This window comes from Populus nigra, chromosome 13 (genome assembly GCF_951802175.1).
Source record: "Populus nigra chromosome 13, ddPopNigr1.1, whole genome shotgun sequence".
Classification (NCBI taxonomy): domain Eukaryota; kingdom Viridiplantae; phylum Streptophyta; class Magnoliopsida; order Malpighiales; family Salicaceae; genus Populus; species Populus nigra.
The window spans coordinates 8,646,124-8,655,438 of NC_084864.1; the positions used below are offsets into that span (position 1 = coordinate 8,646,124).

Sequence of the window (9,315 nt, forward strand, 5' to 3'; positions counted from 1 at the left end):
CTTTTAAAAGAAAGGGGAAAAAATAAATTGTTGAACAGGTAACACGCATATGTTTCAAAAGCTCAATCTTCCTCTCTCAAAGTTGGTGTACGAACGGTTCCAGATATTTGAGATGATATGGTATCCCTCCTAGTCTGTTCCAATCGTCCGGCAGAATGCACAAGATTCATGATATGGAAGGATGCTCATTTGAACAAAAATCATGGGATAGTCTCCAAATTCTATAGCACTAATAATTACGGTAATCACTCAACAAACTCCAAATATATAAACTGCAGGAAATCCAAGCATAACATATCTGTGCACTCACAGCCCCTAGCAATGACAATGTTTTAGTTGAATACAAGAGTGATTTTTCCACTGAAATCTAGCAGTACTCCATGCAACCCTAAAACTCAATGGATGTGATTCTTCCTCGCAAGTTTAAAGGTTCTTGGTCGCTTCAAACTTAGGATTGACCAGGTGGTTGTCTAGACTGGACTGTTTTCCTGAATAACATGGTTTAAGTAGAGGAAATATCAATTATGAGAATAAAGAAGAGAATACAGAGGCAAACCTGCATTATGATAATATATACATACAAAATATGTTCAGATCGATGTGTAGAAAATGGAATTTACTGTGAACTGGTTGTTATCAGATAGTTCTATTCTATGTTGTGTTATTACTTTGTAGAAGGATGAACTACTTCTTCATTCCCTTGATCAAATGCAATTCTCATTTATCAAAAAAAAAAAACCTATACAATATAATTCCAGCATCCCTCGGATTTTTCATGCAACAAATTATGTAGCACAAAACACATTAGAGCATTCAGCACCCAGAATTCCAAATCATAAGAACAAAGAATTCACAACAACAAATTACAGTGTGAGATCACACCCATCTAAATGATGCTATCCATCTCCTTGTTGTATTAAACTGAAAATATGGGAGGTTATGGAGTCCAAATGGAGCAAAAATGGCTAAAAGATTTTTTGTTTGAGATTCTAAAAGAAGCTATTTGTGTTTCCTCCACGCATCTAAAGTGATCCAGTTCTTCCCCCAAAGTCTTTGCTTGTTGCACATAAAAATAAGAGAAAGACTGATATGTAAAGAAGCTTTAGTTAAAGGGTAAAACCACCATCAGCGTTTCCTAGATAACAAATACCAGCTTGTTCCCCTTTCACCGCATTCACAAATCAAATTATATTAAAAAAAAAGGATCGATTTTTAACTTTACTCTTACAACCTCCCTCACCTAGAAGAAACTGTATGTTCACATAATGTCTAGTGTACTCTAGCATCTGCCTTGTTTATTCTCATGCTACAACATAACACCATTATAATGATTGGATGTGCAATCATCATCAGTCAATTGAGCTTATGTTCATGCAAGTTCGACTCGTCACAAGCTGACTCTAGCAAAAATATCTCTAAGAACATTGAGTAGAGAAGTATGTACCTGTTGTGAATAGGATCGGGTCCATTGGGCACTCTTCTCTTGCTCACATAATTGAGATCCATGTCATGACGAATAAGATGACTCTCTCTTCCAGATAGCTTCAGATGCTGGAAAGTCCCGGCTGCTGGAACTCTAATTCTTGCCATTAGTGTCGTTGCATGGTTTGGTAGGATTCCAACATACAAGAACCAAATCACCCCCCAAAATATAACAGCTCCTAATAGGGCCCTCAAAATCCTACCACCCCTCCCCATGTTTTATCCTCTCTGCTCCCACTACTTTTCAATAAAGAATAATAGCTGGCCATTCAAAATGGAGATGTGAAAAGAACTCAGGACAGACATGTTGTTATCTTGAGGAGCAATGTGCGCATGGAGCTCTTCTCTTAGATGGGTAGGCTGAAGAGTGAAGGAGGCAAAGCAGGGCAATTTGACAAGTTCTTTGGTAGAAAGTTAGCTTGGCGGGTAAGAAGTGATTGGTTTTATTTAAAGGTGGAGAATCTGTAAGCAATGCTGGGGTGGGGAGTGTGCGTGCGCTACTGTGTGTATGGGAGTGCAAAATAATAAAACAAAGAGTTGGTTAACCTTGGTGCTTTATATAGAATGAGACCATGCGAGCTCTGTTATATTTTCTTTGATTTGTGCGTTTCCATGCAGCGAAAAAGGGGACCTCACTGTTTCCCCTAGCTCTTACGTTTTTATTAGCATAAAATTAGAAATAGCACCTCATGTCCCTTATAGATCCACAACGAGGATGGGAAATTACCATTACTGGTTACCATCCCACCACTTAAATTGCTTGATCGAACGGTTAGAGTGCGTCCCTCTCTCAAGATGAAAAACTAACACAGGAAGTGGCTCAAACAAATCCCACATAAAGGAAGGAAAAGGCGTCTAATTAGGTGCATAGAAGCTAAAAAGAAGGAAGTCCATCAAGGATCCTCCACTCCTCCTTTCTCAAAAATGAAAAAAGAAGAGAGAAGAAGCAGAGAGAGAGAGAGTAAAAAGAAAAAAGGCAGAAGCAAATTACTACTTTCACCAGGACTTTGGCATTCTTATCGTACAGGTAAAGACAGAACTCTCTCCAGACTTTCACCCGAAAGCTGAGCTTGCTCTTATAAAGTCCTTCCAACTTAAACTGACTAGCATTTCTTCTTAGTTACCACAGAGTGCCAACAACATGAAAAACAATTACCCGACACTGATTATTAATCAACAAGACCAATGTACTTGACAAGGAAGCAACTAATATGTAAAAATACTTTTGTCTGCCTGCCTGCCTGCCTTGAGGATTTCCACCCAGGCGATGGTCATTGATGGCTAAGAGACTGAATTATAACTAGTCTTACTGAATCGACCCATTTGGTGGATAAAATCCCAAGTGATGCCACTATAACTATTATTTCCCAGAAGAGTACTGTCATGATCATCTTCGAGAATCCGATTGCCAAAGAAGGTAACAACTCTCATTTCAACAGCTGACTGGTATATTAAACTCGAGTGATTGAGTTTTTCTTTTCATCAATAAGTTTCTGTATCACGAAAAAAGAATTTTGGTATGAAAAAAGACCAGAAAACATACCCCACCTCATGATATTAATTAAGAGAGAGAGAGAGACTAATGCTAAATGGTTCCTTAGATGGCAACACTAGTTGTGCAGCTGCAGCAGTACCTGGCCAGAGTATCAACTAGGATGCTTTTGCCACCCATGCTAAAACACATTGTGATCCCTTCAGACTGCAATGCCAAACATGCACTACTGCAATGAAGAGAACCACAACGCAAATTGTGTGACTGCAGCTATGAATACTTTGGCCAACCACACCTATGGAGCATTGTGGTCTGTGGTCACTTGAACTGCATTGTCAAGCATGTCTACATCAACAAGAAGCAGAACTATGGAGTCAAAAAATCAAGCGTGAAAAACTCAAAGTAATCTACTATTCTTCTCTCCTTAGAAACTACTCATCAAATAAGGTGGTTGCATTCTACACTCCAACATCACCTTCTAAAGATAAAGCAATACATGCAAACATTTTCTAGAAAGAGTAGCTAAGCAATCTATATTGTAACCCAGACTAAGTGTATGCTCCTATCCAAAAACTTTTAACTTCACAAGTACCACCATCTCACCCAATTTGCCTTGTTTTCTCTCCTATAAGTTCCTCTGCTTAATATTTCAGAAGACTATTAGCAACAAGGAGCTTAGCAGGTCCATGAAAATGCGAAGTGCTTACAATGCAGTGGCTCTTCGAAAATGTTATGCTCTTAAAGCAAAGCAGGGTTTGGCTGGTTTTAGATCAAAAGGAACACCCTTTAAAAGGAAAATGACGTCTTCGAACCAAGAGTATGGTACCACCTGCTTTAGCCATTATTTTCTTAAGTAATAATACATTTTTATCAAAGCACTACAGTAAGCTACTAAACATTACACAACAGCGATGACACAACACATCGATACCATACAGGCACATAAAACCATGGGATGAAATGAAGATATTCAAAACTATCAACTCTATGATAAATATAGATTCTATTTTATTATATAATTTTCTTCCGAATCTAGCAATTACAAGCTCTATCTTGTTTAGGACTTTGTTCTATTTCAGATTTTGATTAAAGGGCTTCCCTAAGAGTTTAGTGCTTATGACAGAGACGCTTCTTTACTGTGATATGATGGTCATGGAATGAATATTGACATTTGAGATTACTTATCCTATCTACTGTGTTATATGATCCCCCCCCACCCCCCAACCCTCCTACCTAAAACATCTAAAGCTATCCATCAGAACACAGAGGCTCCCTTGGAAGTCTGAAAAATAATCTCTGATCTTTCCTAATACATCAAAAACTTCCCATCAGAGCAGAGGTCAAGCAGCTCAGTATCCTCAAGTCACTGAGGGAATCTGAAATTTCAGGATCTTTCTCTTCTCTTCAAAGTCTGAAAAACGTTCTCTCTGAATTAAAATCAATAGGTGGAGATACTAATATCTTTAACTATTAGTATAGCATTCAAGAACTGAGACAGTTTATAACTTAAATAATACAAAAGGAAGTGGGGATACATGACAAAGTTAATGTCTAAGACTAAGGCAAGCATAAATCACGATATACATCCTGAACAGTATGTCTGATTGCTCGATGCATAAAAATAAATCAAGGGCAGGTTCAAGCATATTGCACTAAGAAGCACAATTTACTGGACTTCCAAACTAAAACAGAGTAGTAATGCAATATAAGTTCAAAGCATGAGTCTAGAGATACGCATTCTTAACAGTATGCCTGATATGGACTCTAATGGCATCAAAAGGATAAAATACAGGAGAGTACATATTTCCTTGAAGCTAAAATTGGCAAGAAAAAGCAAACATTATGTAGTCAACGATTTCTAATATCTGTATTTGACTTCAACAACTAAAATAAGATCTGTTTATCAAATACAGAATTGGTTTATAAAGTCCTTACAATCATGAAATATCAGCATGACAGAAGAAGGCTCTCTCAATATTCTCAAGCTCAATAAGCAGCCAAGGAAATACCAAGAAACCATGAAGACATGAGCCTGTGAAATAAAATCCAACTTCTAATCTTAAATGGGAAAAGAAGACAATTGAATGAATTAAAAGCTAGTCATAACAAATTTGTAGTTTCCTAATAACAGATATTTTTACCATAAAGATCAACCAGGGCAGGTTTCAAATTGTCTGAACATAACAAGGATGAACGATACAACATATATTTTAGCAGTCAACATTAGGAGATGATTCATGCAGAAAAAGCTTTATAAGCCCACATCTCGCTCTCCACTTTCCACTTGTAGACTTCTAGTATAAGTTCTACCACCGACATACTATTATTTCTTTCTCTTCTTCTGAGCCTAGTCAGGTCCATAAATTGCCAAATGAGTCCGACCAAATCGCCAGTCATTTATGTGCAGTTTCATACATAATCACTTTCGTTGATGTATTAAAAACAAAATTATTTGTCACCATGTTGACCAACAGTAAATAATTCGTGGATAAGAAATTATATACTACTGTGTTAGAGAATAATATAAATCATATCTTGGGACCTTAACTAACAAGTTAAGCTATTAGGTTGAGATGGTTCTTTGGCATGGTATTAGAGCCTTGATGACTAAGCGGTCACGAGTTCAAATTTCAGTATTCTCATTTATTTGATAAAAATTAAGCACAAGGTAGTGGGGGTCTGTGCAAGTTTCAAGTTCAAAAGGTTGTGGGGATGTGTTAGAGAATAATATAAATCATATCTTGAGACCTCACCTAACAGCTTAAGCTATTGGGTTGAGATTGTGCTAGTAACCAAGCTAGTTGGCCTTAATGTGCTAAACATAATATCATCTCAAAGATTTCACAGTGATTTGTGGTGTAGATAATGGTTTATGGTAACAAAAGAAGGGTGCAAACGGGAGTACTTTAAACTTGATAGATGGGGGAGGGGGGCTAGACTAGGAAAATTCTTGATGTTAAGAAAAACTGTGCAAGAAGTTTGTCAATAAGAACATAAACCAAGTTAAATAATTAACAAAATTAGCACTTACAATAAATGTGTCTTATCTAACCATGGATACTTTTGAAATTCGATCCATCAATATTCCATAATCAACTCGTGTATATGGAGGCATGACACTAATGAAATTACAAACAATGTAACTTGATTCGTAAGAATATTCAGGAGAAATACTTTTCAACTTCTAATAACAGATGGATCGTCTTTAGCTGAGGAAAGGAGGTGACTAGTTGCTTCTAGCAAAGCTGCATGTTCATGAGTAAAGTGCCTGAAAGAATGGCCACCACCTTTTCTTCCATTCTTCTATCCCTTCAAAACCCTTTGGGCTATGGCTCTTTATAAGCACTACAGAAAGCAAGGACCTTCTTACGCACAAGCCTATTAACCTAAACTATAGAGAGAAATTATGTATTTATCTAGATTATAGGATCTCCCCTTAGCATGTAGACCACCATGCGACATCAGAAATGAAGATCTAAAGTAATTAAACTCATAACTGCAAATACTAGCAGCATAGTACACAAATAAATAAGTAAAATACCTGAGAGCATCCTCGACTGATAGCTTCAATACCAACAGAACCAGTGCCACTTAACAAGTCCAGCCACCGACCAGCTGCCAATAGAAACAAAATTAATAATGAAAAGGAAAACAGTACGGAATGAATCACTGAAAAAAGTAGTGGTTAAAGTGCTTGCTGCCTACAGATGAACAAAAAGAAGTGTCAGCACCTGCAATATATCAAAGGCTGGACCTTTTACAACTTCCATCACTGGCCGTACATCCATAGCATTGGGAGAGCGCAACTTCTTCTTTTTTTAGCCTTTCCTCCAAGCTCCTTCAACACCCCAAGTTTTTTCTCTGTTTTTTAACTGACCTCATAATAGTTCTCTCTCTAATTGAATTAAAATAATCAACAAATTACAAATCTCAAGAAAATTCATACCTATGAGTGACCCTCAGTGGCTTCCCCTCCTCTTTATGGACATGGTTTCCTCTACCTGGGTTTTGCATTTCCCTTCTCCTCTGTCTTTAAAAAAAAACAAAAAAACATGAAAAGAGAGGTAGAAAGGAAAACCGTATTGCCTTAGAAGAAGAAGAAGGTTGTGATAAGAGTGATTATGGTACAAGGGATATATTAATTGAGCCTACCTGGATAGGATCCAGGGATGATTTCTGTGAAAAAGAAAGGAGTGCTCGTGAGGTTAATTGGCAACTCCTTATAAACAATCTTATAACCAACATGCTTCTTCAACTGAGAGACGATGGTTGCTGAAGAAGGTAGTTACAAGTTTGCAACTCATAAGCCACAGTTCTAATCTTCTCCAGAATCAAGTAATGGCCATAATGTGCACTACTGATTTATGCCAGCAAGGTTGTAGTTTGAGATAGACTAGGTCACCAATGTTGAATGCCCTCTGTTGAAAGAATGCCTTAAAAGCTGGAGATTTTGCTGTTGAAGGTTACTATTTGAAGACTAATTCTTTAGGAATAAATTTATTGTATTTAATTTATTTGTATTATTTATATCCAGTTCTGTATTTAGTCTAAAATAATTAATAAATTGATATTAAAACATATTTATATTGAGAGACTTGTGAGTTAAAAGAATCAAAACACAAACCAAATCACAAATACAAAACCAAAAAAAAAACACTAGAAATGGAAACCGACTCAATCATTTTACACAATTCACCACCTGTCTTTAATGGTAATAACTATGAAATTTAGGTCATTAGAATGACAATTCATCTAGAAGCATTAGATCTCTAGGAAGTTGTAAAAGAAAACTATGTTATTCTTGATTTACCAGTAAATCCAATAATAACTCAACTAAAGATCCTCAAGGAAAAAAAAACAAGGAAATTCAAAGCTAAAGCTTGCTTCTATATTGCAGTGTCAAATACAATATTCACAAGAATCATGAATTTGAAGTTTGCAAAAGGTATTTAGGACTATCTTAAAAAAGAATATCAGGGCAACAAAAGTACTAAAAATATGCAGGCTCTTAACTTAATCAGAGAATTTAAAATGCAGAAGATGAAGGAGACAGAAAACATCAAAAATTATGCTAACAAATTACTAAGCATAATAAACAAAGTAAGATTGCTTAGAAATGAATTTTCTAATAATTGAATTGTGCAAAAAATACTGATAACCATGCTTGAAAAATATAAGTCTAAGATTTCTTCATTAAAAGAGACAAAAAAAACTTAACCAATATATCTCTTAGAGAATTAGTAAATGCTTTGCAGGCACAAAAGCATAGGAGATCGATGAGACATGAGGAATTAATGCAGGGGCTTTCAAACAAGTGCTCAATACTCAGGAGGAGGCAAAGACAAGAAATTCAACAAAAAAAAGGGCTAAAAATTACAAAAACAAGGTGGAGACATATCCATCATGTCCATACTGTAAAAAAACAAATCACCAGTAGAGAAAATTTTGGTGGAGACCAGATATTAAGTGTAAAAAATATGGTCAGACTAGACATATTAAAAGAATCTGTAGATCATAACAACATGAAGAAAAAGCAAAAATTGTTGCTCAACAATATGAAGATGAGCAGTTGTTTATTGCATCATGTTTTTCAACAAGCAACAGCTCGAGTGATTCCCGGTTAATTGATAGTGGTTGCACAAACCACATGACAAATAATTAGGAATTGTTCAAGAAACTTAATATAACTGTTATTTCCAAAGTTAAAATTAAAAATGGTGATTATATTGTTGTCAAAGGTAAAGGAATTGTTACTATAGATAGTTTGCTGGGTTTGAAGTACATTTCAGATTTATTATATATGTCTGACATTTATCAGAATTTTCTTAGTGTTGGATAGCTTATGAAGAAAGGTTTCAAAGTGATATTTGAAGACAAATGGTGCTTGATCAAAGACAATATAGGCAACGTCTTCAGAGTGAAAATGAAAGTAAAAGGTTTTACTTTAAATATTATAGAGGAGGAGCAAAGTGTTTTTCCATAAAAACATGCAATGATGAATTGTGGCATAGAAGTCTTGGGCATTTTCATCATGTTGTGCTAATGTATATGCAAAAACATAATCTTGTAAGAAGTGTTCCACAACTGGAGAACAAATCAATCAACTGTGTAGCGTGTCACTATGGAAAGCAAGCTAGGAAACATTTCCTTCAAACTACATGGAGAGCAAAACATAAACTTCAATTGGTACATACAGATGTTGAAGGTCCCTAGAGAACAGCTTCACTAAATGGTAGCAGATACTACATAATCTTTATTGATGATTATTCTAGATTTTGTTGGATTTTTTTTTAAAATTCAAATTTGACATTGCTAATGTATTCTGGAAGTATAAAACATAG

At 35.8% G+C, this 9,315-nt stretch overlaps 1 long non-coding RNA gene across 1 annotated transcript; it reads right to left on the reverse strand.

Moving 5' to 3' along the window:
- Window positions 1-208: 208 nt before the first annotated feature.
- Window positions 209-2,272, reverse strand: LOC133671142 (uncharacterized). Its single transcript, XR_009834212.1, has 2 exons — window positions 1,445-2,272; window positions 209-488 (listed from the first exon to the last, which is right to left on the reverse strand). It is a non-coding gene; the product is annotated as an uncharacterized LOC133671142 (long non-coding RNA).
- Window positions 2,273-9,315: the final 7,043 nt, after the last annotated feature.